The sequence below is a fragment of the Sinocyclocheilus anshuiensis genome, unplaced genomic scaffold, assembly GCF_001515605.1.
Source record: "Sinocyclocheilus anshuiensis isolate Anshui unplaced genomic scaffold, SAMN03320099.WGS_v1.1 scaffold997, whole genome shotgun sequence".
In the NCBI taxonomy this organism is placed as follows: Eukaryota; Metazoa; Chordata; class Actinopteri; order Cypriniformes; family Cyprinidae; genus Sinocyclocheilus; species Sinocyclocheilus anshuiensis.
The window spans coordinates 1,943,306-1,952,596 of NW_015555715.1; the positions used below are offsets into that span (position 1 = coordinate 1,943,306).

At 37.5% G+C, this 9,291-nt stretch overlaps 1 protein-coding gene across 1 annotated transcript in view; it reads left to right on the forward strand.

Annotated features, from left to right (window-relative positions):
* Window positions 1-3,360: 3,360 nt before the first annotated feature.
* Window positions 3,361-9,291, forward strand: part of LOC107672262 (E3 ubiquitin-protein ligase Siah1) — a 31,800-nt gene continuing 25,869 nt past the window's right edge. The window contains exon 1 of the mRNA XM_016465382.1: window positions 3,361-3,554. The gene's annotated coding sequence lies outside the window, so the exon portion shown is untranslated. The remainder of the gene's footprint in view (window positions 3,555-9,291) is intronic.

Genomic DNA, 9,291 nt, shown 5'->3' on the forward strand with positions numbered 1-9,291 from the left:
TTTATGAATCTTTGTATAAAACGTTGACACCATATCTGTGGGTTAAAAAAAGATACAGTACAATGTGAACTTAATGCAAGTAAATATTTTACAAGTATATTTTCCATACTTCCATACATCATTTATTATGTCAGTGCTATGACTAAGGTAAGGTAAAAGTCAGTTATGTCATTTATGTCTTATAGTATCTTTTTTTTCTTTATATATCTTTTTTCTTTATATATGGCTTCATATTTTAGGAATATGGTCCCTTGTTATGGTTATTATTTTGATGCCCCCTGTTCTAGAGTAACTCCACTTAATACAGTATGTCTCATAAATGCAATTACTTTTATGTAATGTGAAGAAGGAATGGCTACATTCAGGAGTTTGCTGACAAGGCCGTTTCAAGCAGTGATGTAGTGAGAGCAGGAGTACTCTGGGATCTTTACACACTGGGCTGCGCTAAGGGAGAGAGCAAAATAGACTGTTACTCAATGCTTTTTTGAATCATCAGTGTGGCACACTGGTTGCTCTCGTGGCTAAAGGAGGGGCCACTCTCATTCCTCCATCTGCTGTAGAGCTGTAAACAATGATGTCATTTCCTCCAGGGGCTGAGTTGGCAATTTTGGAAGCTTAAAAGAGCACAGGGCTAATTTACAGTAAGAGTGCTACTGTCCCATTTTACAGTCAGTTATTTAGATTGTGGCTGATCTAAGCCTGTTAAAATATGCTTGTCATGTATCTCTAACAAATGACTCATAATTAGTGATTATTAATATACAGGTGTGGCTAGGTGATGTTTCATCTTTATTGACACATTTCTAGAGGTGTGTCTTGTCTGCAGTCATAGACAATGATGGCACTTTTGTATTAGTAGTAAGTTTTGGCTCTGCTGCTGACAGACAGGCGTGTTCTTTTCCATTGCCATGATATGACCAGCACATACACTCACCTACTTTCAACACCTGTTTCACACAATTTAGGTAAATACAGTGGTTGCCTATTTATCATTATAAATATCTTTACTGTCATTTTTTGATTTATTATTATTATTTTAAACTTACCCCAAACATTTAAATGGTAGTGTATCACAATTTCTAAAGGAACATTTGAACCGGAAGACTTTGAAAATACTGAAGACTGTTGAAACATACTGTAATATTTTAGCTGTAATGAATTTACCCAATATAAATTATTTTAAAAAGCCAATAACAAACAGTTACACTGCAATGTTCTTGTGTTGCATTCAAGAAATCTGCTTCACTGTAATATTATTGATTCCGTGTAGTGTGTATAAAAGGTGTGCACACTTTTCCATGTCCCATAAAACAAACAGCACCTGGTTTGGGATTGACTGCGATTTAATTTCACGCACTCTGTTCATGAGAACTGACACAAAGAACACTTTATAGTGGTCATCAGTAATACAATAGGACACCTAGCAGTAGTAGGCTACCCAATGACAGGTAAAAGTATCTCTCTTAATTCTAGACCTCCATCAATAAATAATTTAAAAACTTTTAAGTAGACAGACAGTAAAAAATAGACTGGCTTGGGAAAAGGAACTATTTGTTTAATTAAAGTACGTCACAGACTATTTAAATCACTGACACGCCTTTATTACACAAGTGCTCAGGTGGTCTTATTGTTACCTTTATGTAATCCATTGAAATCCTATACAGTTCATTGTACAAAATCTTCTCAAGTAGTGAACTATTTTGTTGATGTCCTCTTTTGAATAGGATCTTTTTAAATAACCAATTTACAGATCTGATAGGAACAATTCAAGAGTTCAAGAGTAACACCAAATGAACAGACATGAGTCGGTCAGATTGGCTCTTTTGGACATGTCGAATTCACAACATTCCTGTTGACAGCTTTCCTAATAGACCTTAGTCAGGGTAGCGCTATATTACATTTTTGACAGCAATGAATAAGAAGCTGTGAGGGATAGAAGCAGTGCATTTAATGGACATACTGTTGTTTTCGCTACACAAAACTTAAGAGTTTTGAAAGTTGTGAGTTGTGATAATTACATGATCTAGGACATTTATGCCATAGTCTATCCCTCACAGCCTCATCCGCTTTAAATTCAATATGGCGTTTAACCGGATTAAGGTCTATAGGGAATCATCCTTTGAACGAGTCTGAGTCATAATCAGCAAGATTCGAAAAATCATTCAAACCAAGGAATTGACCGATGGGGCTAATACGTTTCTTTGAATGCCGAAAAACAGAAATGTTAACGAGCTGTAAATATGTTTATGACTTTATTTAGTACGAAACAGTTTAAAGAATGCTATTGTATCAAAACAATGTAACTTTTCACCAGAGATGCACATGAAACAATACTAAGTTTCATGTGCATCTCTGGTGAAAAGATTATTGTTTAAACGATTCCGCTCATAAAGATAACGTCATATAATTATCTTTATGAGCGGAATCGTGGTCGCAACAACAGAACAGAATAATCATACTTTAATAATAATAAAATATAAAAATATAATTAATAGCTAGGCTACAGTATGTATAACAGTTACATATGAACATATGATACGAATATTTTACACCACATGGGATGTCAGGGACCACGTGTTGCGTAAAGAAGCGCTGAAACAGTTTTCTGAACCCATAGATACTACCCTTGTCATTTATTTTTGAGCAGATTTTCTGAGAATATATCCTCAATGTGTTCATTTTGTAATACTGATGAAGAATCTATTCTGCATCTGTTTTATCATTGCCCATTCACCAAGTCTTTTTGGTTAGAAGTTACCATGTTAATTTTTTCCTGCTGTAACAAAATGATAGAAATAACAGAATCTATCATTTTTTTTGTCAGATTTTCATTCCAAGGACATTAATCTGGAACATATTGTTTTATTGCTTTGTCTTCTGGGTAAATTTCACCTTCATAAAGCCAGAACCATTCAAACTTTAGAATGTTTTCATCTGATATAAAGTCCCTTTTTACTTCTTTTAAGAATATGTCAAATCCTTTGAACTCAAAGGCTTCTAAAACTTTTTACATTCTTGAGTCTATTGTAAGCTATCTTTAAAAGACTTTCCTTTCTTTTTTTCTTCTTTATCATTGGTAGCCTATATTTTGTTAATTTGTGTAGCTTGTCTAACTTCATGTGATGATGTCCGTTAGCCCCATGTTACTTCATAACTGTTGTTATTCTTTCAATTGCAATGCAATAAAAAAAAAAAAAAAAAGTTTTCTGAACCGGCTCTTTGAGATGAACTCTTCAAAAGAACCGATTCGTGGAAACGAGGCGGTCTTCTCATCACTAGTCTGTTGTTGACCCAACGTTGTTCTCCTTCCCGCGTTCATGTGACTAAAGCGCGTTCACGTAGCCTTGTAGCGGCGCTCCCGTGAAAAATATATTTCAACAGCTTCAGTCAGTGCGCGACACCGAGACTGCCGGGCGACAGCAGCGTCTCCTTTTAGCGAATGTGGAAACACAAACATCCAAACGATTAACGGACATATAACCTATCGCGGACCTACGTGAAGTGGATTCTTTTTTAATTGTTCCGTTTTGCAGCAGAAGGATATTTTTCTAGAGGTAAGTGCGGTGTTTAAATCCCTCTTTCGAGGATAATGGCTCTGTTGTTGATTTTACTAGGCTTTGCGAGCTAGCTAAGTTAGCTTAAAAGCGGCTAGCCGACCATGCTATCAACACTTTTGTAGTGTTCCTCATCAAAACACATTTTACGTGACCTGTTTTTCTGCTAACACGTTACGATTCCTGCTGTGATTCGTAACCAGTCACAACGTGTTTTAAAAAAAAGTTTAAACACTGAGATTTGATCCATGTAGTCATTATTAGCCCGGCTTTGCGTAGCTCTCTATGCTTGTGCTAAACGAGACACTGTTTTATGTAACTTAATGATGTTAAATGGAATAGAACCATTCCAGTGCTTTCTAATTTTAATAGTAGTTTGCATGGACGCAGACACGCTATTTGTGTTTTTTTTTTATTCCCAAGCTTGAGGCCTCGTTAATTAACATAGAATCATATTGTACTGTTTCGAATCGTAGTGAGGTGACTTGACTGACAGATAGATGCTGTATTAATCTCAACAGGCAAATTGCAGTGCAAAAGCAGCCTGATATTATACACACATGTACACAGAGACAAGGTTAGCCGGATCAGCATGTGATCTAGCAACCTTTTTAGCACTGATTTGGTCAATATAACCTGTAATGATGATGATGATTTAGAAATCAATCCTAAGGAAAACCTGCACAAAGCTGACACTTGGTGTGGAGTCTCTAGTCTACAAGACAGACTCAAGATGTTACAGTAAAACCATCAGATGTGCTTGTGCATTTGATTGCTTTGAGGCCTAAAGAAGCTTAATGTCATGAATGCCCGTGTCTCTACTACACACAGGATTTATTTTAAGCTTCGGCGCTCGCAGCAGCCTTGAACTTGGCAGCTCGATCATCACTCCGTTTTGTTTACAAAGTGGCTGCGATTTGCCATGGAGATGTTGCATCCTTGTTGCGAATGAATTGAGCTGTACTGTTTGTTGTTGTTCTTTATCCTTAAAGATCAATTTAAGCACCTCCTCTATCGATTACAGTAAATAAGGTTAAGTTGCAGCTGGTTGAAGCAGTAGATAGGATAGGGTCAAATCCCTTCTGTAACTAACCTTATTCTACTATCTTTAGAAAGGTATGGTTGTTGTAAATACTGGACTGTTACCACAAACTTGATAATTTCCTGCATAGAATAAATAGATGGTTTAAGGAAACTTTCAGGCTATTTAAAGATCTGTAGATAAACCTGCATCTCTCTGGGACATCTTATTTGCCCATAGATTATTTGCTATTGGTTTGATGAAAATGCCTTCAGTAAGATGTCCACAAGGCAGTGTTCATGCAGCCTTTCAAGCAGAGATTAACCAATATCTTTTTTCACCAACAGGTAATAGTAGTAATTATAACAATTATAATAAATTGTATGCTAGTTGTTGTTGTTATTGTCGTTATTATGTGAGAAAATTTACTTAGTAAATAATTGACATTTATGCATTTTGTTTGTTTTGCATTCTAAATGGGTCTACCTATTTATTATTATTTATTTATTGGTATTTCTAACACCTGCCTTTAACAAATGTTAACAAATGACTTGTAAGACATTTGTTATTTTTAAATGGCATTATTGGGTGTTATTCTTTCTTAGTGGGCCTAATATAAAAGAGGAAAATTGTAAATATTGGTTACAAAATTTAAACTTTTATCCATCTAACTCTACTTAGTGCTGCATTGTCAACTAAATGTTTGCCTAATAAATCATGTGGTTGTTGGGACATTTGGGTCATTTCATTCAATGGCTGGATTCATTTTATTGTGACTCTTTTAAACCGGTCTTTGTGGGGCAGCAGCTGCACACGCTTGGCCAGTCGAACTTGGTCGCCCTCCACAGAAATGACATCTGTCTTTTAGAGTTAGAGTCCACTGCTTCAGGGTAATGGTGAGGGAACCTGAGCTTGTTTAGAATGGCTGAAACAGGAGTATAGAGCAGGGATAGTCCATTTCACACTCTCTGGCCCATTGCATCTCTCTTCCACCTCATATACTTGCGTGCACACTGTTCTCTTTAACCCCTTGTGCCACCAATATGTCTCCTGCATAATTGCTACAGGATCATAATTCTGGTCGACCATCTGTCTGAGTGAAGCAGACAAGAAGCCTGATTGTTTACGTTGTTTATGAGCTTGTGTACGTGCATGGAGGTGGGTGGATTCTGTCTTCCCACTGCGTTCTTTCTCCATGACAACAACAATCTATTTGCACATTTCTAGCTTAGCACGTTTTGGATTAATTTGTTGCAGTTGCTTCTATTTCTATGCTTTTGTTCATTTAAATAGTGTTATTGTTATTAGCCAAATTTAGAGATTTGCTTGACTTTTGATTTTGCCTCGCAAAAGTGCACAGAACATGCTAATGTTTTTGTTTTGTGTCATTTATGCATCTGATTTGCAGTGTCTAAGACAAGTCAAAGTATGCTGACATTTGTGGCATGTGATGATTGAGAATGACAGCTCTTGAATTTTGACACTGAACAGAGACTCAGATCCTCTTACGTAAATGTAAATGACAACACAAATATACTAAATGCCTCATTGTTTGTCTAGGGTGCCCGCAGCAATTGAATGGTTATAGCTGCAGGTTACCTTAACAGCCCCTGCCCAGAGTTCAAGCTGTATATAGAGTTACAGGATAGAGCACTAATGGACTCTGTCCATGGAGAAGATATCTTGGAGATGAGCAGGAGATAATGGATGGGATAGAATCACTAATGTAGTGTGCATGTTATGCTTCATTTCCCCCTGTTTGTCTTCAGATGGAGAAGCTTCTGTTTCACATTTGAAGTGAGTGGCCCAATTGGAGACGAGCGTGTCAAAGATGGTCATGCAGATGCAGTCTGTTAGGCGGTGTGGTCGTAGTAATGTGCAATTAAATTATAGCCTGTGGAGGATAAACTTTTGTCTTGGAGCTTTGTATGCCAGAGATAAATTCAATGCTGTTTATTGTATGCCGTTGGATTGTTTATGGTGTTGATATTTGCATTGAATTAAATGTGATGTACGGCTGTGGATGTCCTGTTGTCAGCACGTGTGTTTACAATGGTTTTGGAGGGTGTAAAGTAGGGATGTGCGCGATGACTGATTTGACTGTCGTTTAAACGAAAGTTTTGTATCCGACTAGTCTAAAAGCAAGAAACCTCCAAAAGATGGTAAGAAAAAAAAAACCTTTGTGCGTGCGTGTAGCATATATAATAATAGCCTTTATTTGAAATACTTAATCTATGAATCACACTTTCAAATCCCTCAATGAATTCCGCTTGCCGCACACTTGCCTCGCGCTATCATCATTTCATTTTAGGCGGTCGTTAAAAAGAAAAGAAAAGAGTATACACTCACCGTCGGCCAAAGCATAGCTTATTTATTCAAATCAGCTGGGGAAATACAGATCAATGGAAAATCAATCAATAGCCTGACAGAATTCTTAATCTTCATATAACGTTAGCCAACATATTAAAACACAAGTCAAAAACAATAGGAAGGTTTATCAAGAATAGGGTTGGGTATCGAAAACCGGTTCTATTTTAGAACCGGTTCCAAATTTCCAAGAACCGGGTATTCGATAAGATGCGTGCATTTCGATTCTGCTTAACGATTCCTGCGTTCACATTTTAATGTGATCAAAAGCGATTTAAGTGCAGGAACGGAAAGAAGTTTGCGTTCAGCGCACATGAAGCGCGAGCACAGAGAACAGAGGTCGTGGTACGGGTTCCCGGTTTGTGTCCGTTCTCGAACCGTTCCGTGTATTTCCACTGTAGAAAAGGTTGTTCCGGGCTGAAACTGACTTCTTTCATATTTGTCGACCAATATGCAGTATATCATCATAAACACATATCGATATATCGGCCGATATTCTTTGTGTATATTATAGTATAATACCAGTCAAAAGTTTGGACGCTTTCCCATTCGTGTGTTCAAACATTTGACTGGTACTATATATAGAATACAGTATATACATAAACAGAATATATATACATAAACCATAATATACCTCTGTAAATAAATACAATATAAATAGGGATGCACTGAAATGAAAATTCTTGGTCGGAGCCGAAGCCGAACAAAATTAAACACTGAGCCGAAGGCCGAATACCGAACACAGTTTTTTGAGTTTTTTTCCCCCATGTATTTTGCCAATTTTTTTTTTCACCATTGCATAAATTAAAAAGCCAAAATGTGCTTTTTACTGTTTTGTCGTGTAGGCTATATCGTCTAAAAACAAAACAATTTAACAATGCCCATTTTACTTACTCAGACCATGAGTTATTTGTTCAGTGAAATTATCAACGTGGTCTGGTGAAAGACGGGACCTGAGGCGATTAACAGTAAAATTCCTGCACTTGAAAAAACGCGCTTGGCAGGAACTGAAGTCGCAGGCACGCAGAGTTAACGAAAAGCAAGCCGATAGAGTTTCAGAAAGCACCTGGACATCCCGCACCACCACCGAAGTGGGTCTTCGTTGAGGAATAGATGACATGGTCGGGATCACAGCGCAGGCGGTTTGTAGTGAATGACGTGATTGACTTTTGCTGGCTTTGGCCAGCCTCTAAGCTAACGCCTACATGACTGTATTGAATATGATTACGCATCGCACCAGTAGAGTTATTGTAAGACAATTTGACATTACACAGTTTACACAAAACTTTTCTGTTTCCTTCTAATTCAAAATAATCCCACACCTTGCTCGCCTTTCGAATGGTCAATTTTGAACTCGCCGCAACTGACACGAAGAAATCACATGTGAGGTCTGAGGTAAAAATTTAGTTTCCGCCCAGATAAACTGTTGAAAATTTATTATTTTTCAAATGTTTTATTTTAACTTGTTATTTAAAATGTTTTAAATACAATGTTAAAATGATGGTAATTTGAATGATAAAATAATGTTTTTGTTTTTGTTTTCTGTCATATAATCGACTATTGTTTTCAGTGTTGACTAGTAGGAGCTGTACCGACTAGTCGACTAGACCTGCACATCCCTAGTGTAAAGGCCATCTGTTAAGGCAGGTTCAGGGCAAAAGCTTTATCTCGCGTAAAACAACTGCATGGATAATTGTAGATTCCATGAGTGATATGTGAACTTTTTTTTTTTTTTCAAATTATTTTCCACTGGAAAATTCCACTTGTTTTGCATTCCGGCTATAGAGGAGTAGAGCTCTGGTGTTTATTCTACCCAGAGCACAATGACCTGCATGTAAATATCATGCCTGAGCCCTCATTTAGATGGAAATGCTGGGCAGAATCTGTGCCCTGCCCTCAGCCCTTTTGTTTATAAGTGCTTGCCATGCATTGATTGGAGATTTGTACCATTGACAAATCATTCTGCTGTCAGCATATGAACTGGGCCCATGAGGGCAGTGTGGAGCACATGGTGCTTTGGTTTCCAGAGCTTAACTATAATTGTCTTGTCAAGGGAGCATGTGAGTCCTTATATATTAGGGCTGCACGATAAATCGCATGCGATATTTAACGCGCATCTTATCAGTACAGCCGGTTCTGTAATCAGCGGTAAATCTCCATCACGTGCGTGCTTTCACATTGAGCAGCATTAACTACACAGAGCCGTTGTTCACTGACGAGCTGAGCAAAACCACGTTCATATTCGCGCGATTTTTTGCGCAGCCCTTCAGTGAACTACGGTTCTGTGTAGTTAATGCTGCTCAATGTGAAAGCACGCACGTGATGGAGATTTACCGCTGATTACAGAAC